The 20,962-nt window shown below is 41.7% G+C and overlaps 1 protein-coding gene across 11 annotated transcripts in view; it reads left to right on the forward strand.

Moving 5' to 3' along the window:
* Nucleotides 1-577: 577 nt before the first annotated feature.
* The window catches only part of FYN (FYN proto-oncogene, Src family tyrosine kinase), a 114,921-nt gene continuing 94,536 nt past the window's right edge, over nt 578-20,962 (forward strand). For 7 of the 11 annotated variants that reach the window (XM_082216792.1, XM_082216788.1, XM_082216786.1 and 4 more), the window contains exon 1: nt 579-1,133. The gene's annotated coding sequence lies outside the window, so the exon portion shown is untranslated. Of the gene's footprint in view, nt 1,134-14,874; nt 14,985-20,962 lie in introns of all 11 variants that reach the window. The other 4 variants (XM_082216790.1, XM_082216789.1, XM_082216787.1 and 1 more) reach the window with 2 other exon arrangements.

Raw genomic sequence — 20,962 nt, forward strand, 5'->3', positions numbered from 1 at the left:
TTTGGCCCAGCCCAAACTTAAGTACCAAACCTGCCCACTAGGTCAGTAGAAAACACCTACATTTCTATGGCTTGACTTTGAAAAGCATCAAGTCATTCTGATCAAACTAGCAACACCAGATCCCTATTCACGTTTCCTTGGATTGATTCATACAGGGATGCTGGCGCGGATGGTCACTGCGGGCGGATGAGATGACACGCTGGTTTTTCCAACTCTCTGACTCACTCAATTCTTGCAATGCAAAGCCCAGGCATTTTAAAAAAAGGAAGAATCTCTCCCTCTGTTCCAGTTTCCTTTCCGTTTCATTGGGCGGCTGGAAGAACCCTTCCCCAACAAAGCGCTCTGTCAGCTGGGCGCACCCACCCCATCCATCCCACAGAGCAACCCGAGATGGGATGTGCAGAAGCGAATCCCACTGCGCCCGCCTTCCCGAGTGGCGCGCGTGCCAATAAGAACTGGAGTCCCCTCTCCCCGCCTAACCCACCCCAAAAGCGCTTCGCCATAGGCCGGCTAGGGATGTCAGTCTTCCCTCCTCCTCCGCGCGCGCGTGCGTGCGCCCCCCCCATCCTCTCCCCGCTTAGTGAACTGACGCAGGGGTGAGGAGGCGAGGGACGGCGAGGCAAGGCAGTGGAGGAGTCCAGGCTCCATCCGCGCGAGCTGGCCAGGAGGAGCGCCAAAGCAGCGATGCTGCGGTTGCGCCATCTGTCAGGAGCCTGGGTGGCGGTGGTGGGAGGAGGAGGGGAGGAGACAGACTGAAGCGGCTTTGGCTTGAGTCTTGGGCACAAAAAGAGAGAGAGAGAGAGGCAACGGAGCCGCGCAGCGCGAGCCCATCTTCCTCAGGACAAGCAGCCCGCGCGCCAGACAAAGCTGCCGCCCCCTCCTCGGCCATTTGGCGCCCCCCCCCGGCAGCTGAGGCAGGGACGTCCACCCCACCCCGCACCCTCCTCCCGTCGGTCCTCACGTTAAGAATAGCAAGGGGGAGCGAGCGACAGATATCGCCCGGAGCTTTTTTCCTCTGGAAAGGGGACGCCTCCCGCCGCCGCCGCCGCCCTCCGGACCCTGCAGAGAGCGCGAGGGGGAGGGGGCGTTGGGGTGAAGGCGGCGCTGCAGACCCAAGTCCGGCTGCGCTTCAGGTAAGCACGGGAACGCGCCGCCCGGACTTCCCGCAGCCCCTGCCTTATAGAAGGGAGGGAGGGAGGGAGGGCAACGAGGCATGCGCCGGCTTTTGTACCACCGGGCTGGGTTCCCCGCTTTGTGCTGGCGTGTGTGTGTGTGTGTGTGCGTGCGCGCGCGCGCTCTTCTCCTGAAGTGGCTCTGGGAGCAATTGTCTTGCTGCATGTCGTTTCTCGCGCGGAGCTCCCACCTCTAGAGCCGTGTGTGTGAACGCCAGATCAAAGGGGATGGGACCTAGAAAGGGAGTGATGATGGGACCAGAGGCGTGGGTCCGTTTATAATTCGAGAGGCGTGGTGGTGGCTGGGCCTAAAGAAGATTTGGAGACCAGAGCAGAACGCTTTCATTCCCCATGCAATAACGGCATCGTAGAACATGGCAGAGAGGTGTGGATGGGGAGCCAGAATACTGTAATGTCATTTCTAAAGCATGGCATTCAACATAGTTACTAGCTCTCTAAAAGCCCTGCTATTTCCATATGCCATTTGTGTCCAGCTCTTGTTGGATAAGGGTGCCCTGTGCTGGCCTCTGGGAGGAACAGTCTGCAGTTAAGAAGTTTTTCATTTGAGATTTATAGGATGTTGTGCGTGTGTGTGTGGCTGCCCGTCCCACGCCTTTGCAGAAATGCTTCATAGCTTTCAAAAGCAGAGATTTATGTGAGCTGCTGTCTGCTCTGTAGGATTGGCCCTTCTTGTGACCCTGCTGCTGACGGGGTTGGTGACTGGCGTGGCCATATGACAGGATTTTCAAAACAGGGGCACTTTGGAGATGATGCCTCTGATCTACAGAGTAGAGCTTGGGCTTTCTCAAATGAGGACTGCTGCCTGCTAGGTTCTACGTGCTGAGATGTTGTGGAATACAAAAACCTTCTTTTTAAAAAGAAGGGGATTCCGCTTCTGTGTAAGGGACATTTGTCAACCCCTGATGGGGATGCACTGTGATTGCAAGAGGATCAATTAGATAATGTTTTGTGGCACGTTGAATGAGGGAGAGGGTGAGAATAACTACAATGATGTAATCATTTAATAATTGATAGTTGTCCTATACAGTACAGTAGAGTTTTCCACATGCACAAGCTGCTTTCCCCTTCCTTCTTGGCAAAAATGCTGAAATTTGTCCAGGTCCCCACCTTCTTAACTCACACAGACTGATGATTTTACTAGAGAGGGGAGGGGAGGAAACAGCTGAGATTCATCCCAAGGCTTTATGTGCTGCAACTTAACTGCAAAAAGGGGGAGTGGGAAAAATAATAAATAAAGTGACTCCTCCCCCTCTTGCAAATAGATCTTGAAGTGTGTGTGTGTGTGTGTGTGTGTGTGACAAAGAAGGCTTTCAGCGAAGAAAAGAGATTCACACAATGCTCAAGGGTAGTGAGGTTTGAAAGAGACCCCCTTTCCCCCTCCCTTCTTCCTTTGATTGTTGTTGTTATTATTTGCTTATTCCCTGGGGCTTCTTCTTTCTCTTTCTCCAGAAGATACCACTGAACTGTTCTCAGTATCTTTCCAGGCACATTTAGTCTAGTGAAGGATTCCTAACACCACACATGGATTGCCAGCATTTTGCTGTGCCTGCAGAATCACAATTTATATGTTAAAGCCAGCTCTCTCACTCCCCCTTTTTTTAACCTGTGAAATATTAAAAAACATAGAGTGATCTTTGCTGCTTCCATCAGGAAAGATGATGAATGAAGGGAAATTAGTAGAACATCAGGGGCACAATTCTGTGCATGTCTGGTAAGTCACATCAATATCAATGAGACTTACTCCCAGGTATGGGAGTGTATGGGATTGTAGCCTAAAAGACATAGTGTTTGTAAAATGCTTTCTCTCTCTCTCTCTCCCCCCCCCCCCCCCGCTCCATCACTGTGGTACATTCATTTCTTATGCTCAGAAGTGGGGGCAGGGTGTGTTAGAAAGGCATGCATAGAAATTGAAAATTCTCCCAGGATACTTACCTGCTCACATGTGTTCTCAGCCCCACATTCTTCTTTGTATTACCTGAAAAAATGTGTAACAATTTGTAGTTCTTTTAAACAAACTCTTCTCATGAGAACTCTGTCAACATTTAAACAATTGGTGAGCACTTTTGGTTATGTTTGCAGACGATACAATTTGTTGTGGTTTAGTCTGAAAGGTAAATTTGAAGGGTCCTGTTTTTGCAGTTAATTTAGTGCATCTTTCAGTGACAGAAAAAGGAGAATAGTTATTCAGATGCCCACCATTTTATTATAATTTACAGTTCTTGGACAAAATGTAAATTGAGTGCTCTAAAATAACCACTGATTGTAGGGAGCAAAGTGAAGCACATGTTGATTCTTAAATTATGTCTGTGCTTTCTTACAGTGAAATCAAAGACAGTAAGATCCAAATTAGACATGGTGGCAGCAACCCCCTGCCCATTTTAGATGTCTGGATCTGCAAACATCTCATGTAATGGGCTTCAGAATACCTATCTTGGCTGAATTGTGCTTATTCTTTTTATAATTAAATTGGTATAATAAACTCTTTGTTCTAAAATTTGAGGTTGTAAAATATAATTTAATAATTTACAAGCTTTAGGGGCACAGAGCAAGTGAAATGGTAACTTTATTTGAATTACATCATGTTTAAAATGTGGGGTGCAGTATTTTGGGTTGTATATACTGTATAGGATGTTTCTCAGGCTTCATGTTCAGGAAGCAAGAAGGAAAGAACAGAAAGCTGTAGCTGTTCCAGGCACTTTGTCAAATATACTATCTTCAGACTTTTCAGTACCATGCCAGAGGAAATGCTAGCATTATCTGCCTTTGCAACAGTGCCACAGTATTTTATGTGAGACAATTGGGGCAGAGAGCTGTATATCTCTGCTGTCCTTGCTATTTCAAAGGAATGTCTGGCACTTGCAAGGTGGTGGTGCTCATGTTGGTGCTACTTCATAAGGGTTGCAAGGAGCTGCATATACCATAACGCTCATATCCGAAAAACACATACCGAAAATTTGCCTTAGCATTGCTGCTGTGCCATGCAATACTTTCTTTTTCTAGAATAGCAGTGCTAATTATTGCGATCGTTTTGAGCTCCTATCCACTCTGAACTTGACAGCACAGTTCATGCAGGTCCTACTATCTGGTAAAAGTTAGTGGGATCACTTTCAGTTGTTGTATCCTGACACTGTGGACTGGGTGTTGCAGGGGTAGGCCATCATGACTTTTAAGATCTAACAGTGAGGGACTGACTGGCTTGATACAGAGTGGTTAATGCCTCATTGTGGGAAGGTACATGGCTGCTGCCTTGAAAGGGACTGTGGTGTGGTCCCTCCTGAAGAGGTTGTCCCTGGATCCCAAGGTATTAGATAACTACCTTTCAATTGCAAATATTTCTTTCCTGGGCAAGGGGATTGAGAGAGTGGTGGCTGGCCTGCTGCAGACATGCATGGATAATGTGTAGGCCCATTTCAGTTTCTATTCACCATTGAAACAGCTTTGGTCATCTTGATTATTTATCAGGGGACAAACAGTGTTTGGTATCGCTGACCATGATATCCTTGAGCAGTTGTGCAGGTTGGGACTCAGTTACAGTGATTCTGCTTCTGCCTGTGGGGTCATTACCAGAGAGTAGCGTTGAGGAGCTTCCGCTCAGCCCCATGACACAAGGAACTTACTTGTCCCCCCTTCTATTGAAATTTGGGGATCTGGAGCATGGTCTCACTGATTTACTGATGACACTACATTACATATGAATTAGGAGAGGTGGACCAATGTCTGGAACAGTGATGGCCTGGATGAGTGCCAGTAAACTGAGAATGAATCCTGACAAGATGCAGGAGCTATGGACAGGTGTTTCTTGGGTCCAAGAATTGGGGGAATTGCCTGTTTTGGAGTGGGTTGTACTTCCCCTGAAAAAACAGGTACATAGTTTGTGGGTACTCATTCATTCCAAGCTGTTGCTAGAAGCCTGAGTGATATCCAGCTATGACTGGTTCACTAGTTATAGCCATTCCAGGACTAGGATAGCCCAGCTTCAGCAGTATTAACCTCACATTTTGACCTTGTGGCCTTATGTGTCGGTATCCTTGAAGACAGTCCTGTAGCTGCAGCTGGTATAGAATCATGGAATCACAGAGTTTAGAATTGTAGAATCATAGAATTGTAGAGTTTAGTCAAGTAGCACGATGGGCTCAGATGTCACTAATCCTTATAGAATTGCATTCTGTGTCTGTGAGCTACCAGATGTATTTCAGTGTGCTAGCACTAATATGTAAATGGCTTGGGGCCTGAGCACTTAAAGGAGTGCTTCTTCTAATGCCTACCAGCTCATGCTTTGAGATCAATGGGGGAAGCACAGCTCATGGTCCAGCCGATGAATATGGGTTGTGGTGTTGTAACATGAAAATGAGTCTTCTCAGTGGTAGTGTGCCAACTGTGGAGTTCTCTTCTTGAAAAAGTGGGTCTGTCTCCTATGTTGACAAGCTTTATGTATCAACTGATCATGCATTTGTTTGCCTGGGCTTTGAGGACATAAATGTGTTATGGAGTCCATGGGATGGATTCAACTAACTAGTCATGCCAGCAGAAGCCCACACAAGGGCTTCCATTAGTGCAACAGGACTTCCCCTGCTCCTCCTTCCTCTCATGTCACACCAAGTTGGCTGTGAAGGGAATTGAGAGACCCCTAGAACAACACTGAGGTCAGGGGAGAAAGTAGAATGTTCGGTCAGGGAAGCAGAAATACTTGCACCGGTGGAGTGGCCTGCTTAGCAGTACATTAAATTCCTCCCCAACAGTTTTACTATTGATGTTTGCTGCACTGTGTCTTTGATTTTAGCTACGCAGTTTTAGATGTTTTAATTATTGCTTTGTGTTGGTTATATTTTATTATGCTGCAAACCGCCCTGAACTCCTATGGGAGTAAGGGTGGTATAAAAATACATTGAATAATAATAATAGGAACGGCAGGCTTCCAGCATAGCAATCTACTGTTACGGGTCTGAAAACCCTGAACACAATTCTGTGCTCTGTTGTCTTTGCACAGCGGGACATAGGATTTGAGTTTTTAATCATGTCAGAATAAATGTTCTTGACTGTAGTTCATATGTATGCTTTTGGAAAGAGTTGAGCTGCTGAAAACAGGCATTAACTATGCGTGGAACTGTGTCGTTATAATAATGAGCATCCTTTTCCCATAAGCGACATGGCCTATAGTGGATAATTGTTGATTTACTGAGCAAATTCCATTTTTGCCTCTGTGAAGCATATATACTTCATCAAACAATATACATGTTAGAACATTCAGATATGCTATTTAAAGTTAATGTTTGAGCTCACATTGGCATTAGAAAAAACCTAAGTAGTAACAATTTTCTGCTACCCATCTGCAGCAAAATATTTATTTCTTACCTTCAGTACTGGGCACACAACTCATAACACTTGTAGTAATCTTTGTTACCACTTGATAGAGATGGCATGTTTGCATTCTTTGGAAGCAGTTGTCAGATGGACAAACAGTGGGCTTTTGAAGTAGGGATTATCTGGTGATTTTTTTTCAGAGGGTACAAATGCAAGGCATAGCATGTGACAACTTTTGCTTGTGGAGTTTTCCAACAAAGAAGATCACTTCTAAAACAGATGCTTTCTATGTATAAAACAGTGAATTTGCAGTTGTGGAATGTGTTAATACGCAACAGTTATCCTGCTTAAGGAGCCTGAGTAATGTTATCTAGATATATATATATATGGAACAGTATGTGAAGATACCATTGAGGCCAACAGCCCTATGGGCTTCATTAGGCATGATATGATTTGCAGTAAATTTATGGTCTAATAAAATATGATTGGACAAGTTAAAACTGTCTAGCCTCTGCAGAAGTATGATTCACTTTACAGTATTTTTTAGTCATTGCAGTTAGACTAAAACTGCAGGTTTTGGGGATCCTATTTCCCCACAATTTATTATTCATTTTATTTACACATTCTGTTATTTATTTATTTAGTCACTTTGTTTTTTCCAGGCCAGCCCAAATCAACTTAAAACCAAACAGATAGACAGATACCCCCCCCTCCCCGTGATAAATTAAAACCAAGAGGAAAAAGAAATACATTTAAAAAATCCTGCCCACTTCCATAAGGCCACAGATAGTTAAAGGACAGAGGCCCAGTTACAAAGGGAAAAAATTGCATGGCACGTAAAGATACACAATGATGGCACCATCATTGTATGGGGAAAGCATTCCACAAACAGGGAGCCACCACAGAAAATGCCCGTTCTCATGTTGCCACCCTCAGAGGTCTCATGCAGGGGGCACAAGACGAAGGGCCTCAGATGATGAGTACGGGATCCAGATCCCTTCATATTTTTGCAATCTAGGAAACTGTAGGAAGTCTCAGTGACAGATGTTCAACAAAATTTTGTAGCCTTAATTTGCACTGTTGGTCTTTTTCAGACTAAGGTAGTAAGGTTTGCTTCCCTGTTTAGGGACATTGTTAATATTTGATGTTTTATCGCATTTTTAATACTCTGTTGGGAGCCACTCAGAGTGGCTGGGGAAACGCAGCCAGATGGACGGGGTATAAATAATATATTATTATTATTATTATTATTATTATTATTATTATTATACATAATGGATGCTGAGTGACTGTTAAATCTCCCTTTAAAATATTGCTTTATAGTTATATTTTAGTAGTTCTGCTGGTAGGGCAAGCACAACAAGAAAGAAGAGCTGAAAATAATGCAAGCAAAATTAATAAGGCATAATTCTCTGTGTGTGTGTGTGTGTGTGTGTATTCCTATGCAGATAACTGAATGCTGATGAATGTTGCAGCGAAACTCACATTGGGAAAATTCATGCATTATTTCATGATTTGGGAAGAACTGCTCCAGCATTATTAACTTTCAATTTGATAGGAATTCAAATTGTGTGCTTCTGTGTGCTTAGGGTGCCATTTGTGTTTGCTTCTTTTATCAGTGAAACTGAACCCTTCTGCTGAGATAGTTTGTCCAGCCAACTCAATATTGTCCACTCTGACTGGCAGCAGCTCTCTTAACACAGACTTCCACACTCTAGTACCTTCTAAATATTTTGAACTAGTAAGTAGTTCCAGCAGCCCCAGCTGGCATAGCTAGTTGTCTAATGGGAGTTGTAGTCCAAAACATCTGGAGGGCATCAAGTTGGTCAATGCTGCTCTAATATATGACAAGGTGTTTTCAGCACTGCTACTTGGAGGTCACCTATTTAGTGTAGACATTCTGTTTTTTAAAAGCACATAAAATGTATTGAATCCTAGAGAAAGAATAGCATTAAGCATACTCAGCATGCCTGCTTGTAATCAGTTTTTTCCTATACGGTGACATGACTCGTTGACTTCACGTGTCAGCAATGCAGAATGATGCTGTATTACAATATGAGCATTTGCTCTTTGGAAATTCTGTTTCATTCCACATAAAGCAAAATATTGACATCATATATGATAGTCTGTCTGTGACTGAGCAGCTGAAACTCTTGATTCCCCACCCCGTTAGAGTAGTTTAAGTAATTTTTTTCTAAATCCCTTCATAGTGGTGTGGTGTGTAAAGAGAGAATGGAACACTAGCATTACTATGGAGCCTCTGTGTTTAATGAATGCATCTCACATCTCAGGAGTCAGCTGTTCTTCTTTTAGGGCTTGCACACGTATCACATTTTGGAAGTTCTTGCTCAGTGGAAAGGACTTGCATTCTTATAGACCAGGCTACAAACTCTAGTTAAGAGACACAGGGAAAATAAGAGGAAAACCAGGCATGACCACAGGAAAAGAAGTTTGTGGTTGTGTTTTCAGAAAATGCAGAGAATTTTATCCTTTAGGTTTAGAGGAGGGTTTTTGGTTGTTTTTGTCTTTAGCTGGCATCTGAAATTGGAAAGCTAAATAAACTTTCCTGCCTTACACTTAAAAAACAAACAAACTGCTGATGATCAGAGTTGCAGACTAAGGCTGCAATCCTGTGCCACACTTATCTGGGAGCACGTTCTATGGAACAAATACAGCTTTATTCTGAGTACAAGTGCATATGATTACACTCTACAATTGCCTTGTTTAGGCCTGACAATTTCACTCAGATTCAAGACTACTTCTTGTTTACGTTTCCTACCTGGGTATGGAATCCTTGGTTTAATAAACAGGCATCTTGTTGATTTAGTTGAGAATGATGCATGTGTGTCTTAAATCCCCGCTTTTGCTCATTAAATATGTACAGACAGCATCAAGAAAGAATTGAGCCACTTTTAGATATAGTTCATTGGAAAAAGTGGCAATTTCAATGTGTATGAGCTGTTCCCAACTAATAGGAAGTTTATGCATTTTGTACTTGAGAAACATATACATTTATAAAATGTAAAGTGAGAAATTACCTTCAGCTGGCATCTTATTTCAGAGATGCTAAAGGATACCAGCAGATTGCAGAGCCTTTCCTAGAACTTTAGCGACTTCAACTTTGCTCCTGAACCTAAGATACAGCACATTTCTCCAGTCTTCAGCTTTTTTTCTTGTAGTCACTTCCTGAACAAATAATCTAGAGTTCAGAGAAAGGAAATGAGGGCAGTGAAGGCTGATGGGGCAACATGCCTCAAAGACTGAGCAAAAAAATAAAATAAAAATTACCTATTTTCTTTCTGGAGCATCTAGAATTTTCCTTCTCATGGGCTGGGATATAAAGCACTCCATGAGGCATGAGACACCATTGCAAGAAGAGTTGTTTGATGACAACTACCCATCATGCATGGAAATGTTTTGTTCATGTGCTTCAATGGATCACAAATATGGTGGACTGGATAATGTGAAATTGTACACAGTAAAGCTTGTAGTTTATAGTGAATGGGATTTATTAGTGTTCATGAATTTATCTTAAAAAATGTCCTCTCACGTTTTCTCTCTGGTTTTAGTATCCTGTGGTTTGAATTCTGAAAGTTAATCAATAGGTAGGTGCCTGAATCCAGCTCTGTGATTCTGTGGTAATCATTGTGAGCCCATGAGTGGGTGGTTAGTTTGTAAGAAATGGATGGAATGGGCTTCAGAATTCTGGTAAATGTCAGGCTCAAAGGATTTCTTTTATGTTTTGTGAACAGTCACTGGAATGTGTTGTCTTTTTCTAGGTTAACTGTTCTAAAATGCTTGGAAGCACTACCAATACCACTTTGTCCTTTCAGCTCAGGGTGACTTAATAGCAATTTCCTTGCCAATATTCTGGGCAATGAAGGGTGCCAGAAGCAAACCAAGGGACACCTGATACCTTTTCACTCTTCCCAGCAAGCACTTTCATCTCTCCCCCAAATGATTTTTCCCCCTTTCCTTTTTGTGTCCAGGTAATTACTTTAAAGAGAGCCTTCAGTCTATTAATATGGCTTCAAAATGGAAACCATCGTTCTGTTTAGCAGCCATTATTCTGATAGATGATTTCACAAACATACCCTTCAGAACAAGCAACACAAAACACTACTTTCAGGGGAAATCTTAACTTTGCCTTGAGGCATTTAGTCTATCTTACACCCCAAATGTATACAATCACTCATTTCTTCGTGAGCTTGTATATCTTCTACACATGAAATATGTTTAGTTGTGGCTTCAGCGCATTTGATAGTAATGCTTCTGCTGTTGCAAATTCAGCTTATGTATTTTCCCTCCAGCCTTAATTTTGCACAGGTAACTGTTCTTATTTATTTATTTAAGATATTTTTATGTTCTTTTCGATCTGTAAACCAACTCCAAAACAGGTAAAGGTTGAAGGGTTTGAAAAAACAAAAAAGCACCCCCAGCAAATAACTGAAAACAAGAAAATCAGCATTTTTTTAAAAAAAAATAGCCCTAGAAGTTTAAAATCAGGGAATAAAATCAATTCATATACAAACTTTTGGGTTCTGTCCATAAAGCCAGTTAAAATGCCTGGTGAATAAAATAATTTGACCTGCTGTCTGAAACTTGTTAGTGAAGGTGGCATGTGAGTCTCTAGGGTCTCTAGAGTCTCTCATAAGGGGGCCATCACCACCTGCCTCATTTCCGAATGTAAGGGAGCACAAAGAAGGGTCTCTTATGACAGCAAAACACAGAGCACATAGTTAAATGGTACAATTTGGTCCCACAACATGTAGCAATGGCTATCAACTTCAATAGCTTTAAAGGGGGATTCTGCTAATTTATTGGGGTAGGGAGGGATAAAGCTGCCAATGACAATCATATTTAGTGATTATGTACTACCTCCAGTGGCAGAAGTAATATGTTTCTGAATATCGGTTGCTGAGGAACATGAGTGGGGAGAGTGCTGTAGCACTCAGGTCTAGTTTGGGGGCTTCCTACAGGCATCTAATTGGCCACTGTGAGATTAGATGGACATGTGTTCTAATCCAGTAGGGTTCTTCTTCTTATGCTCTTATGTCTCATTTCTTGTAATGTTCATGCAGGTATCTGCTCCGTATATGGTTGCTAGGGCTTTTGAAACTCATGCTGCCCAGAATTATGGCTGCAAACAAATAAGTCAATAGAGCTGCTTCTGGTGGCTGTTTCTGTCATCTAGTCATTACATTCTGCACCAGCTGAAGTTTCCAAAGCAGCATCACAAAATTAAACAATGTGATTTGCTCTCATAAGATGTGGAAATGGCTGACAATTTAGGTGGCTTTAAATGGGCATTAGACAAATTGATAGAGGATATAGCTATCAGTGGCTACTAGTCATGGTGGCTAAATGCATTCTGCAGGATCAACAGCAGGAAGTCTCTTGTGCTGGGGAACAAGAACAGGAGAGGACTATTGCCTTGATGTCCTGCTTGTGTGCTTCCCAGAAGCATCTGGCTGGCCACAGTGGGAAGCAGAATGCTGGAATAGATAAGGTTCTGCTTTTCTAATGCTCATCTAAAGTTAAATGTAACCTTGTTTCTAGTATAAACAGCCTGCTGTTTTACAAATGTGTATTTTCAGAAGGCAAACGCTTGTTATATGTGCTGAGAATAACTTTGTACACTGGACCATTAAAAAAAACAAATCCAGAAGATGGCAACAATATTACTGAACATTTTGTTTAATATACTGCAATCCACCAAAAGTGTTGATCATTAACATATATTCTCCTATTCTATGTACCCTACTCTGAATTTTGTACCTGAGTATATATTTTTTACAGATTATGATCAGACCTTCTCCCTTGCTTTTGCTTTCAGTGGAGGAGTCTCACTTGCCCATGTGAGGCTACATCTCAGGTTCACAGCTATTGTTCTTTAAAAAATATTTGCAAACAAAGAAGAAAAATATTTTTGTTTAAATAATAGCTTTCAATTTGGAGATGAGGGGTTTATTAAATGAAAAGAGGACTCTGGGGTGGAGATGAATGGAACTGTTTTGCTGTATAGTGAAGTGACAGCCCCTAAGGTGCACTAAATTTTACCTATACAGCTCACTGCATTTTGATAGTTGCAATTATAAGCAGAAGCGGAAGATAAAGAGGGTTACCTTTTTTACAGTGACAGATGAAGATTATAAATCAAAACATATTAGTCTGAATGAAGTCAGTAGACTTTAGTTCAGAGGTAAGGAACTTGTAACCTCCAGAACTTGTAGTTCTGGATCGTCTAGGAGCTTCTCTCCTCTTGTTTTGCCTGGTGCTTTCCTTCATCTCCTTTGTTGTATACTGGAGAAGGGTAGCAGGAATATCCACTATTTTTATCTACTATATACAGTACTGTATTTTGGAAGGTTGTTTGTATGTTTGTTCTCTATGGGTTCAGCCACATCTCAGGATATAATCACCAAACTTGGCATGATGGTTTCTGATGTAGGGCAACGGACTTTGTCGCTATTTGGATGCCAGGTGCCATTTTAAATCAAGATGGAGGACCAAAGCACCAGTTTCGTGTGACTTCATCCATTTTTGACATAGGTTCAGCTGCCTCTTCACTGAACTGGGCATGAGGGTTCCTGAGATGAGGGTGGCGGTCTTTGCAGACATTTGGATGCTGGTCACCATTTTGAATCAAGATAGTGGACCAAAACATAACTTTACCTGGTTTTTGGTATGATGGATTCAAATTCACAAATTACACTATCCATTTAAAAATCACAATATTTATTGCTTTCTAAAAATTCCCAGGCATCACCAAGCACTCCTCATTAGTTGTCTATATATGGCTGGGGCAGCGTGTGTATTTGTGTGCAGAAAAGTAAAATCTGTTTCTTATATGGACTGTTGACAGATTTTAATGAGATTAAGATTTGACTTACTGTTTGAGAACAGCAGTGAATAAATACTACTAACAAAGTCTCAGTTATTAAAAGCTCTTGCATGTCTGCGTGTTAGCCATGTGGCTGTTACAAATTAGTGAACATACATTTTTAAAAAGTTTTTCATTCCTAATTGCATTTTTTAAAAAATCTCAGAGTTTTGTTTATTCACACTGCTGTTGAACCTGTAAATCCAGCTGTGTCACTGTGTCCACTCTGTGCTGGGCCTCAACTAATATTATTGAGGATGCAAATTATATGGAGTTGTTCTATGGACAGCAGCCAAAATAGAAACTGTTTTGAAATTCCTATAGTTGCTTCCCATAGGAGAGACCAAGGAGCCAACATATGGCAGCAACTTGTACATGCCACTGTTGTGACCTGTATAATTTTAAACTAGTGACCCTGAAGGATCTTGATGTTATGTATCTTAGATTCGTCTGATCTCCTGTTCATTTGCATGTTACACACTACTGTCTGCATTGCAGACCTTAAGAAAATGTCAGATTGTAAAATCCCATGAGTAACTTTAAGGGTTTGACCTAAATCCTTGCAGCAAGTAGAAACTCAATTAAGCTAGGCAGCTGCACTCTTGGCCCCAGTGATTTTGCCAAATATTGCAAATTCTGCAAATATTGTCTCATCTTGCCTTTAGATGTGCCATTTATGTAGCTGCTACATAAGAACATTTAAAATGTTCTTGTAACATACTTGCTTCCAGTGATTTCTGAAAGTCTTTTTGGGTCTAATGCATTGTAATACAATTCATTTTATGACTACATGCCCATTTTTTGGTGTGAAAATGTAATGATTTATATATATGTATAATTGGCTGGCATCCTGTGGCGCCAGAGAAAAAGACTTGCCAATCTCAAGAGTGTCATCTGATTCCTAGTTTTGCAAGCTGCTGTGATCTCTTCACAATATTAAAAATTAAAGCAAGGCAACGTTACGATGTTTACAAAAGGCTTGGTACTTTGGTTGTGGATTCCAAGGGTTCTGCTTATAAGGAAAGAGACCTAGATGTAAAAAAGAAACCTTTTAGAAAGAAGTCAGAGGAGGAGGAAGAAGTTTCTTGTCTGATTTGCAATTCAGTGAATAGATTGAGTATTCATTAGTTTCTGGCATTGTTCACCTACGCTGAAGTTACTGGCAAGCTAAAATCTGGAGTGGAATCTCTTTTACTAACATAAGAGCATGAATGTCAAGTGAGCAAAATAAATTGTATAGGTTAAGAGAATATAGGAGGAAACATGCTTTGCCGTCATACTTTAAAACATCACATGCTGAGTAGTAAAAACAGCAGATAATAAGAGGATTTGTTGCTGAGTTTGTTTTTTTTCAGTGGCTGCTGTGACATTTAAATATGGAGCAGAATATGTAGCAATGGATTTCTAGCTCATCCTGTATGATGGCATATAAACACTTTGATATATTTAAAAACTGGTTCATATGAGAATGAAAACAAAATCTTCTTGTCCTCAAAGAAAACAGCAGAATCTTCTTGACTTGGCTTTGACACAAAGCGACGTTTGCATGAGAGCCCCAGCTGCTGCCTGAGATGAGCTACTGCTGTATTATTTCATTCAATATGCAGGTATGTATTTCATGTTCTTAATGAAATTGTGAAACCTTGTAAAAAGACACTGTTAGGCCTTGACCCCTTAAAAGCACTATCTAAGTTGTTTACTAGAACCAACTGAGAAAGTATCCAGATGGACCTGGTTGGGGTATTTGGGAACCTGGGTATCTGAGAATACAAGTTAACCAACCTCTGAATGTTGAAAAGTTTTGCATTTTTTATTTTTAGGTTATTTTATTTCTCTTCCTTGATAGCCTTCCCCAGATTTAACAAGAAACATGGCAAGAAAGTGCCGAAACATGCCTTCTTCTTTAACAATTTTTTTCTTTTACATAGGTTATTATGTGCCACCAAAAAACTTCTTTTCTCCTCTATTCTGTTGTTGGTAGGGTCAGGAAGTAGTATTTCGTTAGCATTGACATTTGTAACACTGTATGATTTTTGAGTTTCATAAATGTTAAGGGCATTGGGTTCCTTTGCAGGTTCAGAACTTGAGTGGCACTGATATGTGTGAAGATCATTTCAGAGTCAGACACTTGTGAACACTAATTCTGAAATCTTGATTTGTAGTGTTCCTGCTTTCAGAGATGAAAGGTTGGGGAAAGATCTCTCCGCTTTCTCATGAATTTATTCCGTACAGATAAAAGGAACCTGGGGAGGTCAGTGCTGTGTCCAAATTGCTCTCCAGACATGGTAAGAGCATAAGAAGAGCCCATCTGGCTCAGCATCCTGTTCTCACAGTATCCACTGTGAGTTTTCTCTCCATATTGATGTTTAGTCCAATTTAGCACTAAAGAACAGGTTTTCCCTGGGAAAGGAGCAGGGCAAGGGGGAAAACCACGCAGACTCTTGCTCTGGGAAACCCCAAGAGCAGATTTAGGGGCACTTGTGGGGAGAAGGATGTTCCCTCATGCAAGGCGAAATCCTTGTACTGACAGAATGTTCGCCATAGTGCTATACTGAATGCAATGTAGGGTATCCAAACATAAATTCAGGTATGCAGAATTGTGGGGTGGGATCATCAGGATATGGCTAAGCACCTTAATGCTGCCCCCTTTCTGTGTGTACCTTAATGCAGATTAAATAAATAAATATCACATGCAGGCGTGTGCTTTTTTATTAAATGGGCAAGTCTTTTTCAACTGTTTCATTGGGACTGCATGATCCCCAACTGCAACAGTTAATACTGAAGACAAAGTTCCCACTGGCTTGCACTGATTTAAAAAAATAAAAAGGATATGGGAACACTGTTATTTTGTTACTAGTTTGAACAAAAATTCCCATGGAAAAAGATAAAAATATATGGGGTGCTTCCCATGGGGTTCATAGTTGTCTTGTGCTATTAAACAAGTAAGATCTCATGCTATATATTTTGCATGTGGTGAAGTCATTAGGTTTCTTATTTGAAGTGCTTAAAAATAATAAAAAGGGACTTTTGTTATACAAGAATTATTATGTATGATGTGCCCGTTTCAATGCACATAAAATAAAAAGATCTATTTAACTTGCAGCATTGTAAATCCATTGGGGTGGTTAGAAATGTTTTTAAAATACAACTAAAATTAAGAGCAAAACCAGCAGCCCTATATCTTGCTGAGCCATCTGTTTGCTGTTTTCTCCAACCACATTTTCCAATGTTCAGCTGCTTTTTATATTATGCTTATCAGTTTTAGTGTGGAAGGGAGCAAAATGGTGAAAAGCTTTAATGTATTTTCTGAGTGGGAAAGTGTGCCGTTTTGTGTGTGTGACGCTGCTGGAAGTCTTCTGTGGAATTTTGCTCTGCTGAATGTTTTATTGGCGTACCAGTATTAATTGACTTAATATTGTCAGGTGTGTTCTCAGAATGCCTGTTCTGCCTTCTGCTCCTAAACTTAAAGATCATTGGATTATTTTTTTTTAAAACCCTATTGAGGTTCATATGATATACAGTGAAAAGAAGGAAAATGTGTCCATGAATATTTAACATTTTTATCATGTGCAAGAGAACTTCAAGAACCCCGCGTCATAGGGATAAATAGCTTGCATTTTGCCACAGAAGTTTTCATTCTTGGGGAGCTACAACTTTGCTTATTCATAGTGGATCCGTCTCATCAATTCCTTATCTTAAAGACTATCAGACAGGATCCAAGTTCCAAAAGTAGAGGAGCAGCAATATGACAGGACTGATATCTTCTTGGCATAGGAGCCAACTCCTAGGGGCCGTCTGGGTTTTGGCCCCCAGAATAAAATATTTGAGGGGGCTTGGCCCCCTGCAAAGTTGATTGATTATGCGAGGTGGGGCTTAACTAGGCAATGTACTGGAATTCTTTGATTTGGTACATAACATTGGTTTGGTTCTCGCAGCATGGTAAGCCAGAGTGTGGCTTAGCAAGGCTCCACAAATGTGTGCGGTCCTGGCAAAAACCTTGCAGTCACTTTGCCAAGGTAACAGATCGCAGTTAGCGAGGAGAAAGCTTAACCACAAGTCCCAGTTTGGATGACACGCGAAGCCAAACCTTGGCTTAGTTCAAAGTGGTACAACAGTAAAAAGGACTGGCGGGAAGCAAAGAGGTTGTGAGCTTAGCTCCAGGAACCCACACATTCATGCCATCTCTCTGCACTATATTTTCGCCTACTCTGTCATGGGAACCAGCCCATAATATTTTGGTGATGGTTGCGTAATTTCAGCTATGACCCGAAATGAGAGCCAGTGTGGTGTGGTGGTTAAGAGCGGTAGTCTCGTAATCTGAGGAACCGGGTTCGCGTCTCCGCTCCTCCACATGCAGCTGCTGGGTGACCTTGGGCTAGTCACACTTCTTTAAGTATCTCAGCCCCACTCACCTCACAGAGTGTTTGTTGTGGGGGAGGAAGGGAAAGGAGAATGTTAGCCGCTTTGAGACTCCTTAAAGGAAGTGAAAGGCGGGATATCAAATCCAAACTCTTCTTCTTCTTCTATTACTTTTTAAAGCAGCCAACTGATGTTAGGGAAGATGCTATTTTCAGCCTGATCTGTAGTGATGGGGTAAGCTCAAAAACCAAGATATGTTACTCTACTCAGAAAATTGCTCAATTTATTCTCACCCAATTGTCAATCAAATCAGATTATATGATATTCCTAAATATGTCCTTGGGAGCACGATAATGTTTTGTTTCTTTCTTCAGCTACTTTCCATCACCTTAAACTTTTTGCAGATCTTAGGACCAGCAGGTCTCTCCCTCCCTTCCACACCCCTCTGATACATGGCATGTTGTTATAGCCATGCTGAAAATGCATTTTTTCCTCATGCAGCTGGCATCTGTCAGGGTGGAAGGGAGGACTTCAAATCTTGACGGGCTTGGATTTTAATCCAAACCAGAGATATTGCAGGGCTATGATGCTTGCCCCATATTTGAGATGATGGTTGCAAGCCACCAAAATTAATGTATCTGAGCAAGGAAATGTATAATTTGGCAACTTGACTACTCATTTGAATCTGTCTCTATGTTCAGTTTTGCTCCTAATCTCAAACCCACTGATTAAATGGGGAGTAATACTAATTTTAATCTGTCATTGAAGCTTTAGTAAAGCTATCAATTAAATCGATTGAAAATTGTAGCCCTGGAGAAAATTAATTCAAAAGTTTATTATTACTAGTGGGCAAAAGGCCAAAGCAGCATATTAGCACATACTTATAATCTTCACAATACAGTTGCCTAGTACATATTAATGTTGTAGTTATACAAAGAACACTTAATTATAAGAACAATCGTTTCTTTTTATAAAAACACATTTTAAAAGACTGTTCCATAGGTCAGAAAACAGCTTACTTAAGCCCATACATATTTATGGATAAAATTATCAGTAGTGAACACCCTTGAAATTCATAGGTCCCATGTATGAGAAGGTTAATGCATAAGTTTATATGAGATATTATATTCAACATCAGGCCTCGTCTTTCTTTTTCAGAGGAACCATAGGCTAAATCCTGCAAATTATAATGTTAGTCTGAGTAGTTGACATGTGTTCATTTCTGGTTTTGGCACAAGTGGATGTCCCATGTGCTAACATCATCAGTGATAAAATGGGTCAGAAAGAGAAGAAGAAGAAGAAGAAGAAGAAGAAGAAGAAGAAGAAGAGTTTGGATTTGATATCCCGCCTTTCACTCCCTTTAAGGAGTCTCAAAGCGGCTAACAATCTCCTTTCCCTTCCTCCCCCACAACAAACACTCTGTGAGGTGAGTGGGGCTGAGAGACTTCACAGAAGTGTGACTGGCCCAAGGTCACCCAGCAGCTGCAGGTGGAGGAGCGGAGACGCGAACCCGGTTCCCCAGATTACGTGACTACCGCTCTTAACCACTGCACCACACTGGCATCTCAGAAGATGAGTACGTATATTTATCTGTGCCAGGGCACACTTCCTGCTCCTGAGTTGTGCAGGAAAATCTACACTTCTTTAAAACAACAACAACAGACACAGACCAAAATGGCAGAAGAAGAAGGCACATGCACACTGCCCTTGGGCTGAAAAGATACTTGCATTCCTGAGATCCCAGTTCCCCCTCCTAATCTTTCCAACCACGAGGCAACATGCTCCCATTTAAGTTACAAGAACGCCAGCAATTCACTACTGTGAATTGTGCATAGGCACATGCACATCTTCCAGTACTGATTTCTTTGCACACAAGACTTCCAACCTCAAAAGTGTCAAGCCTTTTTAAAAAATCATGGCCTCTTTCAGCCTTGGCCAACCTTCCTGAGGCAACACCTCACTCTTGCACTCGCACATAGGCACATGGCCTGGATCAGGCCACTGAACTGGAGGTTTGCCACCTCTGCTTTTAAACTGTAAAGGAGTCATTATCCCAACGTAGCACAGCCCTTTGTGACTGGTGGCTTCAGTGGGTGAAAGGGAGAGAAAACAAGCTACTTCTCTCCCTCCTTGCCCCTACCATGAGCCGGTGCCACTGCAGCGACTTCAAGAGATGAACCTGGTTTTTCTGCCTTCAGTCATAAAGCCAAAGACAAGCCAGGTGTAGTTTCTTGGAGGGTCTTGAGCCTGTTACTTCCCAGATGGGGCACATGGAGACCAGAAATAGCTACCTGCAGAGATGGGTGTTTGGAGCCAAGCTCAGGGAGACCCACCCCAGTCCTTATACCTTGGCTAGGTGCTCCCCTGTTGAGCAGAGGCAATTCAATGGGTATCCTAGCTAGGTTGTATTAATCCTTCTGAGAAGTTCCACATATGGAAACATGTTTCTTTGCATGGATTTCCCTTTGTTTAATTAGGCATGCATCATTGATCAGAGTGCTGCTCAGTTATTTGCACTACATTGTTTTCACTGGAGCGAGCATTTGGGCCTTATCCAAATGTGCATCCACATGCTCATTCCACTGAAAACAATCCACTGCAAATCGTCATCAGCCATTGCCAGTCCAAGTTAGTGTCTCTTAATTGTCTAAAACTGGAATTGGAAATAAGCTTCCAGCAGTGAAACACGTTTGTGAGTTTTTTTGTGTATCACAGAGAACAACAATCCTGTCACATACTGGGATTGCATAAACATTCTTTTTTTACATAATCTGGATAGCCTTGGGACAACGTAATCAAAATGTTGAGAATTCTAGTCCTTTAATTTGTACTTTTGGCAGGACCTTCACATATTCAGCGTCACCAACTTCAACTGCAGCTAAAATGCAGTTTAAGGCGGCATGACAAACTCATTCTGTACTATCTTTAAAGTGGTTGCAGAGATGTGAATGCAGAATAAATCAAATCAGATCTCTTACCTGGGTCTGCATAAAGCATACTTAAAGCAGGGCTAACTGCTTTAAGCTCAGTGGTCTTCAAACATTTTTTCCAAGTTGTTGTTGAATTAAATCTGTGATGTAGCTACTGGAGGATTCTAATGAGAGCCAGTGTGGTGTAGTGGTTAAGAGCGGTAGACTCCTAATCTGGGGGACCGGGTTCCAGTCTCCGCTCCTCCACATGCATCTTCTGGGTGACCTTGGGCCAGTCACACTTCTCTGAAGTCTCT

The sequence above is a fragment of the Podarcis vaucheri genome, assembly GCF_965113315.1.
Source record: "Podarcis vaucheri genome assembly, chromosome: 3".
Lineage (NCBI taxonomy): Eukaryota > Metazoa > Chordata > Lepidosauria > Squamata > Lacertidae > Podarcis > Podarcis vaucheri.